Raw genomic sequence first — 14891 nt, forward strand, 5'->3', positions numbered from 1 at the left:
TCCAGGTTTGATTGGCAATGGATAGGAAATTAAGCTACGAACTCAGCGAGGTATAGCATTCCTCGATCTGACGCTTAGTTTTGATATAGCAGCCAAAATACTGAATGTTTATGCCTAAAAATGGGATTCAGATTTTTGGCAAAAATACGAGATTCAGTTTTTTGTCAAAAAAACGATTTTTCTTTGTCGTTTTTTAGCCGTAGTTTAGTCAAATTAAGGCGTACAGCTAAAATACCGACTGTTTCGAGCAGCTTGCTTGATCGTCTAACAATCCTCATTATTTTTAGAAAAATGAATTTTTTTCCCCATTTTTGCAATTTTTGTAGGGGGTGCATCATGATTTTTTGCGGAAATGGTGAAAAATTAAAAAATTTCGGGCTTGAATGCCAATGGATAGGAAATTAAGCTACGAACTCAGCGAGGTATGACATTCCTCGATCTGACGCTTAGTTTTAATAAAGCAGCCAAAATACTGAATGTTTATGCCGAAAAATGGGATTCAGATTTTTGGCAAAAATACGAGATTCAGTTTTTTGCCAAAAAAACGATTTTTCTTTGTCGTTTTTTAGCCGTAGTTTAGTCAAATTAAGGCGTACAGCTAAAATACGGACTGTTTCGAGCAGCTTGCTTGATCCTCTAACAATCCTCATTATTTTTAGAAAAATGAATTTTTTTCCCATTTTTGCAATTTTTGTAGGGGGTGCATCATGATTTTTTGCAAAAATGGTGAAAAATTAAAAAATTTCAGGCTTGAATGCCAATGGATAGAAAATTAAGCTACGAACTCAGCGAGGTATGACATTCCTCGATCTGACGCTTAGTTTTGATAAAGCAGCCAAAATACTGAATGTTTATGCCGAAAAATGGGATTCAGATTTTTGGCAAAAATACGAGATTCAGTTTTTTGTCAAAAAAACGATTTTTCCTTGCAGTTTTTTAGCCGTAGTTTGGCCAAATCAAGGCGTACAGCTAAAAGACCGACTGTTTTGAGCAGGTTGCTTGATTTTCTAACGATCCTCATCACTTTAAGCAAAATTTATTTTTTTCCCCATTTTCGCAATTTTTGTAGGGGGTGCATCAGATTTTTTGCGAAAATGGTGAAAAATTAAAAATTTCCAGGTTTGATTGGCAATGGATAGGAAATTAAGCTACGAACTCAGCGAGGTATAGCATTCCTCGATCTGACGATTAGTTTCGATATAGCAGCCAAAATACTGAATGTTTATGGCTAAAAATGGGGTTCAGATTTTTGTCAAAAATACGAGATTCAGATTTGAGTCAAATATAAGATTTTTCCTTGCAGTTTTTTAGCCGTAGTTTGGCCAAATCAAGGCGTACAGCTAAGAGACCGACTGTTTCGAGCAGCTTGCTTGATCTTCTAACAATCCTCATTATTTTTAGAAAAATTAATTTTTTTCCCCATTTTTGCAATTTTTGTAGGGGGTGCATCATGATTTTTTGCGGAAATGGTGAAAAATTAAAAAATTTCGGGCTTGAATGCCAATGGATAGGAAATTAAGCTACGAACTCAGCGAGGTATGACATTCCTCGATCTGACGCTTAGTTTTGATAAAGCAGCCAAAATACTGAATGTTTATGCCGAAAAATGGGATTCAGATTTTTGGCAAAAATACGAGATTCAGTTTTTTGCCAAAAAAACGATTTTTCTTTGTCGTTTTTTAGCCGTAGTTTAGTCAAATTAAGGCGTACAGCTAAAATACCGACTGTTTCGAGCAGCTTGCTTGATCCTCTAACAATCCTCATTATTTTTAGAAAAATGAATTTTTTTCCCCATTTTTGCAATTTTTGTAGGGGGTGCATCATGATTTTTTGCGGAAATGGTGAAAAATTAAAAAATTTCGGGCTTGAATGCCAATGGATAGAAAATTAAGCTACGAACTCAGCGAGGTATGACATTCCTCGATCTGACGCTTAGTTTTGATAAAGCAGCCAAAATACTGAATGTTTATGCCGAAAAATGGGATTCAGATTTTTGGCAAAAATACGAGATTCAGTTTTTTGTCAAAAAAACGATTTTTCTTTGTCGTTTTTTAGCCGTAGTTTAGTCAAATTAAGGCGTACAGCTAAAATACCGACTGTTTCGAGCAGCTTGCTTGATCCTCTAACAATCCTCATTATTTTTAGAAAAATGAATTTTTTTCCCCATTTTTGCAATTTTTGTAGGGGGTGCATCATGATTTTTTGCGGAAATGGTGAAAAATTAAAAAATTTCGGGCTTGAATGCCAATGGATAGAAAATTAAGCTACGAACTCAGCGAGGTATGACATTCCTCGATCTGACGCTTAGTTTTGATAAAGCAGCCAAAATACTGAATGTTTATGCCGAAAAATGGGATTCAGATTTTTGGCAAAAATACGAGATTCAGTTTTTTGTCAAAAAAACGATTTTTCTTTGTCGTTTTTTAGCCGTAGTTTAGTCAAATTAAGGCGTACAGCTAAAATACCGACTGTTTTGAGCAGCTTGCTTGATCCTCTAACAATCCTCATTATTTTTAGAAAAATGAATTTTTTTCCCCATTTTTGCAATTTTTGTAGGGGGTGCATCATGATTTTTTGCGGAAATGGTGAAAAATTAAAAAATTTCGGGCTTGAATGCCAATGGATAGGAAATTAAGCTACGAACTCAGCGAGGTATGACATTCCTCGATCTGACGCTTAGTTTTAATAAAGCAGCCAAAATACTGAATGTTTATGCCGAAAAATGGGATTCAGATTTTTGGCAAAAATACGAGATTCAGTTTTTTGCCAAAAAAACGATTTTTCTTTGTCGTTTTTTAGCCGTAGTTTAGTCAAATTAAGGCGTACAGCTAAAATACGGACTGTTTCGAGCAGCTTGCTTGATCCTCTAACAATCCTCATTATTTTTAGAAAAATGAATTTTTTTCCCATTTTTGCAATTTTTGTAGGGGGTGCATCATGATTTTTTGCAAAAATGGTGAAAAATTAAAAAATTTCAGGCTTGAATGCCAATGGATAGAAAATTAAGCTACGAACTCAGCGAGGTATGACATTCCTCGATCTGACGCTTAGTTTTGATAAAGCAGCCAAAATACTGAATGTTTATGCCGAAAAATGGGATTCAGATTTTTGGCAAAAATACGAGATTCAGTTTTTTGTCAAAAAAACGATTTTTCCTTGCAGTTTTTTAGCCGTAGTTTGGCCAAATCAAGGCGTACAGCTAAAAGACCGACTGTTTTGAGCAGGTTGCTTGATTTTCTAACGATCCTCATCACTTTAAGCAAAATTTATTTTTTTCCCCATTTTCGCAATTTTTGTAGGGGGTGCATCAGATTTTTTGCGAAAATGGTGAAAAATTAAAAATTTCCAGGTTTGATTGGCAATGGATAGGAAATTAAGCTACGAACTCAGCGAGGTATAGCATTCCTCGATCTGACGATTAGTTTCGATATAGCAGCCAAAATACTGAATGTTTATGGCTAAAAATGGGGTTCAGATTTTTGTCAAAAATACGAGATTCAGATTTGAGTCAAATATAAGATTTTTCCTTGCAGTTTTTTAGCCGTAGTTTGGCCAAATCAAGGCGTACAGCTAAGAGACCGACTGTTTCGAGCAGCTTGCTTGATCTTCTAACAATCCTCATTATTTTTAGAAAAATTAATTTTTTTCCCCATTTTTGCAATTTTTGTAGGGGGTGCATCATGATTTTTTGCGGAAATGGTGAAAAATTAAAAAATTTCGGGCTTGAATGCCAATGGATAGGAAATTAAGCTACGAACTCAGCGAGGTATGACATTCCTCGATCTGACGCTTAGTTTTGATAAAGCAGCCAAAATACTGAATGTTTATGCCGAAAAATGGGATTCAGATTTTTGGCAAAAATACGAGATTCAGTTTTTTGCCAAAAAAACGATTTTTCTTTGTCGTTTTTTAGCCGTAGTTTAGTCAAATTAAGGCGTACAGCTAAAATACCGACTGTTTCGAGCAGCTTGCTTGATCCTCTAACAATCCTCATTATTTTTAGAAAAATGAATTTTTTTCCCCATTTTTGCAATTTTTGTAGGGGGTGCATCATGATTTTTTGCGGAAATGGTGAAAAATTAAAAAATTTCGGGCTTGAATGCCAATGGATAGAAAATTAAGCTACGAACTCAGCGAGGTATGACATTCCTCGATCTGACGCTTAGTTTTGATAAAGCAGCCAAAATACTGAATGTTTATGCCGAAAAATGGGATTCAGATTTTTGGCAAAAATACGAGATTCAGTTTTTTGTCAAAAAAACGATTTTTCTTTGTCGTTTTTTAGCCGTAGTTTAGTCAAATTAAGGCGTACAGCTAAAATACCGACTGTTTCGAGCAGCTTGCTTGATCCTCTAACAATCCTCATTATTTTTAGAAAAATGAATTTTTTTCCCCATTTTTGCAATTTTTGTAGGGGGTGCATCATGATTTTTTGCGGAAATGGTGAAAAATTAAAAAATTTCAGGCTTGAATGCCAATGGATAGGAAATTAAGCTACGAACTCAGCGAGGTATGACATTCCTCGATCTGACGCTTAGTTTTGATATAGCAGCCAAAATACTGAATGTTTATGCCGAAAAATGGGATTCAGATTTTTGGCAAAAATACGAGATTCAGTTTTTTGTCAAAAAAACGATTTTTCTTTGTCGTTTTTTAGCCGTAGTTTAGTCAAATTAAGGCGTACAGCTAAAATACCGACTGTTTTGAGCAGCTTGCTTGATCCTCTAACAATCCTCATTATTTTTAGAAAAATGAATTTTTTTCCCCATTTTTGCAATTTTTGTAGGGGGTGCATCATGATTTTTTGCGGAAATGGTGAAAAATTAAAAAATTTCGGGCTTGAATGCCAATGGATAGAAAATTAAGCTACGAACTCAGCGAGGTATGACATTCCTCGATCTGACGCTTAGTTTTGATAAAGCAGCCAAAATACTGAATGTTTATGCCGAAAAATGGGATTCAGATTTTTGGCAAAAATACGAGATTCAGTTTTTTGTCAAAAAAACGATTTTTCTTTGTCGTTTTTTAGCCGTAGTTTAGTCAAATTAAGGCGTACAGCTAAAATACCGACTGTTTTGAGCAGCTTGCTTGATCCTCTAACAATCCTCATTATTTTTAGAAAAATGAATTTTTTTCCCCATTTTTGCAATTTTTGTAGGGGGTGCATCATGATTTTTTGCGGAAATGGTGAAAAATTAAAAAATTTCGGGCTTGAATGCCAATGGATAGAAAATTAAGCTACGAACTCAGCGAGGTATGACATTCCTCGATCTGACGCTTAGTTTTGATAAAGCAGCCAAAATACTGAATGTTTATGCCGAAAAATGGGATTCAGATTTTTGGCAAAAATACGAGATTCAGATTTTAGTCAAAAAAACGATTTTTCTTTGTCGTTTTTTAGCCGTAGTTTAGTCAAATCAAGGCGTACAGCTAAGAGACCGACTGTTTCGAGCAGCTTGCTTGATCCTCTAACGCTCCTCACAATTCTTAGATTTTGGTCAAAACTCAGTACAGGGAGTTAGGTTTTATCTTTATTTATAATAAATATGATTTACTTATACCAAGCTTAGAACTATGGGACTGAATGCTGTGAAAATCAGTAAATTTTATATCGACAAAAACTTCAATATTAAAATACATTTTAGACCTTTGCCCTTTACGTCAGAGACCACTGTGACCGGAAATCCGCTGCGCTTTGGTTCAGGCTGCAAATCCCCGGCCGCGTACTGAACGTTTCATTATTTGGCATGAATTTACATAAAAACATATCTGCATCTGTATCCATATCCCCAACTGAATGGCGACTGTAATCGGTTTTTGGCATTTGCTTTGCCGGCTGGCATTATTTTTGGTGGAAGTGCAACAATGCGCTAATTAGGCGTCGATTCCGAAACACAGGAGCTAATTCCCTATATGCACCCGCCAGCATATTGATAGAACCGCCGAATGGAACGCAAGCCAGAGCTTAAAAAAGATTCATTTCCACTAATTAAATGTCATAATTCTAGCATTTCGTAAGCGGCCTCTGGCATTGTTTGCAGTTCGTTCGGTTTGGTTGCTGAAAACTCTGCCAAATGCAAATTCGCGTTCGCAGCCAAAGTTATGGCAATCCATAGTAGTGGCTAAGCCTTCGCAAATGTCCAACCGCTTTTCGGTTTTTATATTTTGTGTGGAGCCCAATTCGGGTGGCATATCAGAAACAGAGCCACCGAAGAACCTCCCTTTATGCGCTTCCGATGTTTACGCTTCGATATTGAAAAGTTACGATAATGTGACTGGCTCCATGACTTCGACTCCTGTCTTCGATTTGTGGCTCTCGAGTGCAGCCAGCTCGAGTGGGTCGAGTGGGCGGGGTGGGCGTGGTCGTGCCCGGACTCAGATTCAGGAGCTGCTCGTTATTGCTGCACGGATGAAAATTCGTGGAGAAAAGGCAGCACCAAAAAAAAACCGAAAATTATATAAAACTCTTAGAATCCAAGGGAAGTTAAAATATTTTCAATTTTCCTTACAAGACAGCAGGGAAAAATTTCAAAAATATATTATACTCTTTGTAATCGTAGAAAATGAATGAATAAATGTTTTATATTTTGTAATGTAGGCTTTTTTTTAATATATGCAATAATAAATATATATCCAACCAATTGGATAAAAATCCATATCGTTTTTAAGCAATCAACATATATTCTTCACTAGATATTTTTTCACAGTCCACAGTCCTTGTGTGTCTGTGCTTTTGACAAATAAGCAATTTATAAATCATTTTTATTTCCATTCCTTGGAGTACTCCACTTGCATATTTAGCTCCTCACATGTCCAGGGCCTCGCTTATTGATTTTACCATTTTGTTTGTTTTACTTATGTACGGTTTAGTGGAATATATTTTTTTACTCCTCGTTCGAGTCCCAAAAATAGGACATGCAAATAAAAAAAAAAGGAAACTAAGCACTTAACTCGCGACCCAAATACCCATCGAACTCGGAGTGGAATGTGGTTGATATACATATATATATCTTTTTGGGCGTTTTATTTAAATGCCCCATACCAAATTGGATATGGGATAACAATGTGGAGGGGCCAATGCTCGATTGCCCGGCCAAATCATCCATAAAAAGTGAACTATTTCTATGCTGAAAAGTGAGTGAATCCATTTGCACAGTAAATCCCACTAACAAGGGCTGCCTAAAATTCCCGATCGCTTGGCTTGGCAACCGCAGAGCACGCAGTCTTGGTGAAAATAACTCAGCCATCGATTTGGTTAATGGTTAAGGCGTGTGGCGGGGCTGAGGGGCAGGGGTCAGAGGTGAACGGGAGGCTGGGAACCGCAGTTTGCAGCTCCCAGAGCGAACCCAAACGACTCCCCGATGTCCAATTGCAGTTGCGCGTGAGAGATGTCAGTGCTGGCCCCATAAGCGGATGCCTTCACCAGGTATCGGATCGGGTTTATATATGGATTAGTTGAAAGTGTAATTTAAATTACAAATTCAGACAAACTGTGCTTTAGAATAAAGGCAACCTAAAGTCACAATTCAAGATGTCACACCACTTTTATTGTCACTCTATAAGGTGTTGATAGTATACATACTAATCCACCTCAAACCTAAGCAACGGCGTGGAAATGCATGAAAATGGTATGAAACTGTTGCATGGGCTAAACATTATTTTATTGCAAATGGCCGTAGATAGTGCCAAGTGAAAAATGTCAAATGATATGCATTTTTGGGAAAATCCGCATTTAAAGGCGGCGCATTCCCATTTTCTGGGAAATCTCGTTAGTGAAAATGATAGTCAACCACAGGCGAACGTATGGGGGATTGGTGGATGTGACGGCTGCCGCTGAAAGTGCAACAACTGCATCACCGGAAGTGCACTTATGCCGCGCACTTCTATTTCCGCTGCTGTTTCAGTTTGCCGTTCTGCGTTCTCCGTTCGCCATTCACCGTTTGGCGATAAAGATTGATGGCAGCCGGAGGTCGGAGGTTGGAGCTCACCCACAGAACACCCAACAGCCGTCACCCCCAACCAGCCACCCCCTAATTGTCCATAATTCGCACCAATCGATAGATCAACAATTGCACTATTCTTCGAGTCGGGCTTGCATCTGCACTATTTCCCCAATTAAATGCAAATAAACCATTGCGAGATTAATTGCTGAACAATCATTGATTTTACAGGTTAGTTGTCTTACACAGTTCCATTAATCCTCATAGAAATCCACAGATTTGGCTGATTACCAGGTTTATTTATGGGCTGGATAATTGAAAGTGTGTCAATCGAAATTGAATATGTGTGCCCTGCTCTTGATTGATTGGCCATTTCAATGTTGACCCAAATTCGTTGCTAAATTAACAGCAGCCTTGCATTTGTCAGAGACTTCCATTAGCCACAAGCTAATGTGATGGAAGTTCTATCAAATAAGACTGCATTTTATTGGCTTATGATTTTCTCCTAGCTAATATTCCATTAAGTGAGGGGGATGCCTAAAAATAAATGTTTATTTTAGGACCACTTACCTATAGAGGTGTCTAAAAGTACGCAGGAATATATTTTCAAACTAAACATTATTTTTGATGCATACTTTTAGACACCAGTACAAGTACATTTTTAACAAAATATAGTTTTTAAATAGTAACATATAATCTGCTTATTAAAGTATCTATTTTGGCTGGAAAAATGCCAGGATTGAAACAAGTGCCACACTTCTGAAAACTGTTTACCCCGATTAAGATTCCGGGCGGAGTTCTGCTGAGCCATTCGATTGATGGATTGATAAACCAAACGATTGACAGCCAGCCAGCGAAGCAGAGTTTGTCATTCAGTTTTCCATCGAACGCTGACACGTTGCCAACACATTTGCCAAGCTCGATGGGCGGAAAATGGGGCGGCTGGGGAATGGAAAATGTGGGTGAGGGGGTGCGCTCGAAAATGCCACGTGTCTAGCGATGTGTCGCCATGCGATTTGAAAATATTTGCCAGCGCCGAGGCGAAAATTGTAAATAATAATAAACGGTTTATAGGCGCAGCGTTGACAACGATATCTCGATGATGGCAACAATGAGAACTAAACTGACATACACGTACCGTATATGTATGTGTGGGACTTGAGAGTCATCACCGCCCACTGAAGGACCAGCCCATCGCCACCCAACAACCAACACTTTCGAAGAAAGGAGCGGAAGGACAACAAAAGCTAAAGCCGCACATAGTTGTTGCTGCCTTAAGTAATCCGATTTAAAATGCACCAAATACATAATACACCCGCACAATCGCATTCGCATACGATCACGTCGACTTTCTGCACCCCTCCTTATTTTTCCGCAAGCCCCATTTTCTTACGCCCCCAATGCCGTTCACACGCGGAGAAAGAAGTCAGAGCCTGTAATTCTATACAAAATGTTTAAGCGAGTGAAAACACTTATACAAGTGTCTAAAAGTATGCAGGAATATATTTTCAACAAAGAGTAGGCTTAGGCTATTTTTTACCGCATACTTTTAGGCTCCTATATATAATTAAAAATAAAAGTGATTCGAAAATATTTAAATACAGTTTTAAAATCGATAACGTCTTCTAAAATTTTATAAAGAAAATTTGATTTTTTTCGAACTTAAATAAACCTTAACATTGCCTTGCCTTGAAGATGACTATTCGTTTTTTCAGTGCACTCCTATATTTAACGCCCATTCCCGTTTTTCTCACGTTTATCCCTTCGGAACTCGCATTTGTCCCCAGTGTTGGTGGCGTTGTCAGTGTTGGATAACGTCAAACTACATATCGTGCTTATAGTATATAGCCGGGGTTTTAGCCCCCCCCACGCCCACTTTTCCCCCCTTTTCGAAGGCAATGTGGGTTTTGTATTTTGCACATTACTTGCTTATTTTTTACGGTCCCTGCGTGCATGTGAATGTACAAGTATCTGTGTGAGGAACTCTTTTTTTCTTCTGTTACTCCTGTATCTGTGTGTGGGTTATTGTCTGTGTGTGTGAGTAATATTACTCTGTTGTCGTCGCCAACGTCAGCAAAGTTGTCGCCCTCAAATTCAATCTGCATTTTATTCCATTTTATTTTACTTTCCCAACGCCCAACTTTAAATATATCTAACTACATGACAAGGTCGGGCGATGGGCGGTGGGCGGTGGGAGAGCGAAAAGAGGGAGGCACCACCAGAGCAACAACAATGAAAACAGTGGGAGTAATCTACAGTAATCTGGCAGCAGCAACAAAGTGAATAAAGCGCTGACAAAAGTAAACTGTATCCAAAACAAAAACCCAATGAAGTTTATGATTTCGATTCTGCTCAACTAGAGAATCGATTGTCGCTGTGGCTATATTAACATGGAATGCATTCCGTTCGCAGGGCACCCAACTTTTGTTGCAAAACTAAAATGTGAAATGCAAGTCGAAACAAAGAGGCAGGGAAATAAAGGACTTAATGATTTCCATTTTGTGCATACAATATAATAGGATATTTCACGCACGAAATCGAAGTGTTTTTTACTAGTGCAGCCTTTTAATGTGCTGCAAATAAATGGAGTAGGATTATGCATTCAATTCTTTGCATTTGCATCGCACTGCCTGTGGTTTCATAAATATTTAAATTAATAACTGGGAAAAGGAAGTGCATTTTTTTTGGCACTTCCTTGTTCTTTTTTTAGATACTATTCTGAGCAAAGCTGTAATTTAAAAAGTATACATTATAAATTAAAATAGAAGCTAAGCTTCTTTCAATTTTTATATTACTCTAAAAATATGTAAAACTCAACAAGATTATCTTGTTCCCAGGCAAATGAAGAAATAAGTTTTTAGCCCCTAATTTTATTAATTTATTGAAGTAAAGCTACTTTAAAATTTATTTTTATTACCCTTACAATGTGTAAAAATAAACAAGATATTCTTGTCCCAGCAATTTTTAGCCCCTAATTTGATTGATTTATTGAGTTAACTTACACTCACTCACTTACACTATAAATTATTATTTTTTTATCTCAAAAATATGTAAAATTCAAAAAGATAATCTTGTCCCCTGGCAAATACCTCAATCGCATTTAGGCATCTTAGAGTGTGATTTTGCCGAGTCCCCCAGGGCACTGAAATCTCAATCTGCAGTCGAATACATTTGCATATACACTTTGGGGGAATCCCCGAAATGGCTGGCCGAAAAATGTGTTGCCTACATTCGGGCGCTGTTTGTTTATTAGTCAATGCATTATGGGATTTCATTAGCATACCATATTTGCCGGCCATTCAATGGGATCGCGGCGAGTGAAAAACGAAGCCCAGTGTTGACAGAGCGAGAGGGGTGCATGGCGGGCAGAGGGAGAGGGCACGATACAGGCGAACACATTGTGGCGGGGGCGTGTTTTATCAGCATATTAACGATTATTTTCGACATTGCATATGAATACATAAATAAACAAAAATACGCCATCAACAAATAAATGCATGTGCAAATAAAGCACATATGCTTGTGTGCGCTCGTGTCTTCGTGTGGCAATAATAACAATAACAATGTAAAATCGCTTAGATTTCAACCGCAGCGTGGCTGAGAGAGCGAGAGAGAGGGGAGATGGGCGAGCGAAAGAGACGGGGCTACGAGGGGGCTGGCAAAAAAACAAGAGAAAGGCGGGCCGGAAACGGAGAATTGCAATCCACGAGGAGCCAGAGCCAGAGCCAGAGCCAGAAATCGAGAAATAAGGCAGAAGGCAGCGGAAGCCAAACGTAGAACCAGAACCTCGGGAGCCGGAGCCTGGAAAAAAGTTATTCCAAATGCCTCCGGGCACGTACAATCCATTCATTCAGCAAATACCAATAATAGACACGTACGGCAAGAGCCGTGCGAGGGAGACGGCCTGCTGGGGTGCGCGAGCGAGACGGGCATACGTACGTACGTATGCTGTGCGTGTGGCGGGGAAATGAAGGCATTTGAAAATGGCACAAAACACAAAAGTCAATGAATAAGCAGCCAGTGCAAGTAAAGCAAATTTGCTAAAGACAATGGGACTTTCCAGGGGGCTGAGGGATGCGGTCCCCTCTCTTACACAGAGAGAAAAGCGAATAGTATTTTACAATAATTTCTTATTTCTTAGAAATCAGATTTTCTGAATAAGCTTTTTAAGTTTGCCAATTTGCAAGTCTAATTTAGTTTCGATCCTAATAGGTTTTTATTTAGTTATTACAATGTATACAAATTCCTTTGATTTTTGAGTTAAGGAACTATGTGTTTATCATTGCATTTATAGTCCGATAGAGAAAGGATCATAAGCTCTTTTTTCAAATCCCAAATGGTGCCTATAAATATTGTTCTCTGTGCATTAAAAGGGATATTCCGAGGATACGGGCAGGAAGTACGCCCAAGCATGGCACGATGCGACACACATGGCATAAGAAAACAATATGGCAAAACAATTTAGATAAGTTCAAACAACTGCCGTTCCCTACCCGCTCCCCCACGAGCCACCGGAAAACGCCTTGGAATGAAAATGTTTTTCTTGGTTAGGAATGCTGGGCCTGCAGGGCGAAAACTAGGAGAAGTGAGTCCTCGCCATGTTATAATAATAGTTGCGCTACCCCCTCCCATTTAACTTTCATCTTTTCCGCCGTGTGCTGCGATCGTTAATCACCGCCGGGGGGTTAGGCGGCGGGCGCCGCAGGGGTTAAGCGGACTCCCCCCAGCAGAAGGGAGGGGAAGTGCGTGCCATCCTGCAAGATCTCATCTCGAAAAGTTGCCCACGTCATCGTCGTCCCTGTGTATATTTGTCATGACATTGCAGTTTTAACTTGAGTTGCTATGGAATTTTCATTTTCCTCGGCGAGTACCGAAAATATTTATGGCTGGCTGGCGGAGCCGTGTTGGGAAATTCGGGGGGGAAAGCCCACCCGCCGCCAATAAGGAAGTGTAGAAGGAAGCGCGCTGACAGACAAGCCGCAAGTAATTTGACCAAGTTCAAAGTAATGTTTTGAGTGCCGGCAATAAAAAATGAAATATTGAGATTAAGCTGAGCGCCGCCTTTTTGCTCGACGGCTGCCGTACCCTGTAAAAATAATTCTAGCCACATTCGCCAAATTCTTTTCTTTACGATTTCCCATTGCGTTTTTACGCTTTCCTATCTGTTGCCATAAAAAGTTGGCAGTATTTTGTGTGTGTGCCCCGCAAAAAACTCTTATTTTACGACCTAATTGAGTGATATGAGCTACGATCTAAGTTTCTGCCATTTTCCAGGGTATGAGTACCGAAACGAGGGAGGGCCGCGAAGGGAAACTGCATTCATTCCTTAATGTGCGCCAACAGCTTGTCAAGTCTTTGTTTTTCTTGTTGCCCCTTTGTTGTCAGCTTAAGCTGATACCACCCCACCCCGCGGGTGACCCGAGCCCAACTCCAGGGCCCAACTCCACCCCCTTGTCGCCTCACTAAACCCATTAAAACGTCATAATCAACATAATCATAAAGATAATGCATAACAGAACAGCGGGGAGAATTTGTACGCTGGTCAGCCATTTTTTCCGTCTCCCTTGGCTTGCTTTCTCCCGCTTTCTTTCCCATCCGCCGCCATTCTCCTCGTGGCTTTCTCTCATTATTATTTCGCCAGGCTTGGCCACAAAAGGCGACTAAAGCCTGACCTTTGCTTAATTATGGTAATTAGCACACACACACACACACCAAGTCGCTCTAAAGAGGCAAAACCAAACGGAATGGAACGGAACGGAAGGGGAACGGGGTGGCAATAGAACGGAAGGACGCTGGCCTCTTCGGAGCAAGCGAGACGAACGATAAGCATGCTAAATTACTGGTTCAGTGCACTGAGAGAAAAAAGCCTCAGGTGCATGAATTAGAAAAATAAAAGAACAATAAAATATTTTTTTTTTTAGGTTTGTCTCTATAGCTTATTTAAAATAAAGCCCATACATAAAAAAGTGAGTGTATGGAAAAGCTAGCGACCTTGGCTGACCATTCCAAATACTTTAATAATTTCTATATTTTGAATCAAAAATTTCTTTACAAATTTGCTTAAAATAAAAGTAATTTCTGGCCTAAGCGAATTCTTTCTTCTTATTACGAATAATTCGAGGAGTGTCATTCTATTTCTTTATTTTTTAAATTTTAAATATTAAATATTATTTAAATATATTAAATTTACAGTTATTTTAAGGCAAAACTAGGGCTTTTCTTAACATTTTAAGAAAAATCGTTGTAAACAAATAGTTTGTTAAATGCTTTTTACAGTTATTTTAAGCATTCCGAGGTCTTGAAAGCATTGCAAATCGTAAAGTAGTCCAAAATAATACTCACACTCGAATATCTCCCAGTGCATCGGCAGGACTTGAAGCTGGGACAGCAGCTGCACCGCCGTCCACTGGCTGCGACTGTGGATGATGACGTTGACAACGACGAGGATGGAGCAAAGCTGCTGTCCCGATATAAATATTAAAACATAGAAAAAGCCAGCAGGGCAAGGGGTCGGCAAAAAAAGTGAACAGCCAAAAGCCGAAAGTGAATTGCTTCCGCGTTCTCGTTGGCTTTAAGCGCCGCTCAAGTGCCGACCGCGCCCCCCGAAAAAAACTTGCAATAATATTATGCAATATTTGTTTCACTTTGTCCTGCCCGTGTTCCACTTTGTTTCATATTTTTTTTGCCCTGCTGCTGCGTTTAATTTGCGCATTTCATTTAATTTGCCGTGAATTTGCGGGCCATTCATTTTGTGTTTGCCCTGGCCCAGGGGGCGGTGCACGAGGGTTAAGGCTGGGCCGGCTGGGGGTTAAGGGGCCAGGGGAATCCCCGGCTAAGTGGGGACAACTTCCGCTGCTGTCAAGTTGAGGTGCGCCCTTTGTTGCGCAAATTATTACAGTCTGAAAGTCTGCAGTCTGCAGTTTTCATTTTGCACTGCAGTTTCGCCCTAAA

This window comes from Drosophila biarmipes, chromosome X, assembly GCF_025231255.1.
Source record: "Drosophila biarmipes strain raj3 chromosome X, RU_DBia_V1.1, whole genome shotgun sequence".
NCBI classification, from domain to species: domain Eukaryota; kingdom Metazoa; phylum Arthropoda; class Insecta; order Diptera; family Drosophilidae; genus Drosophila; species Drosophila biarmipes.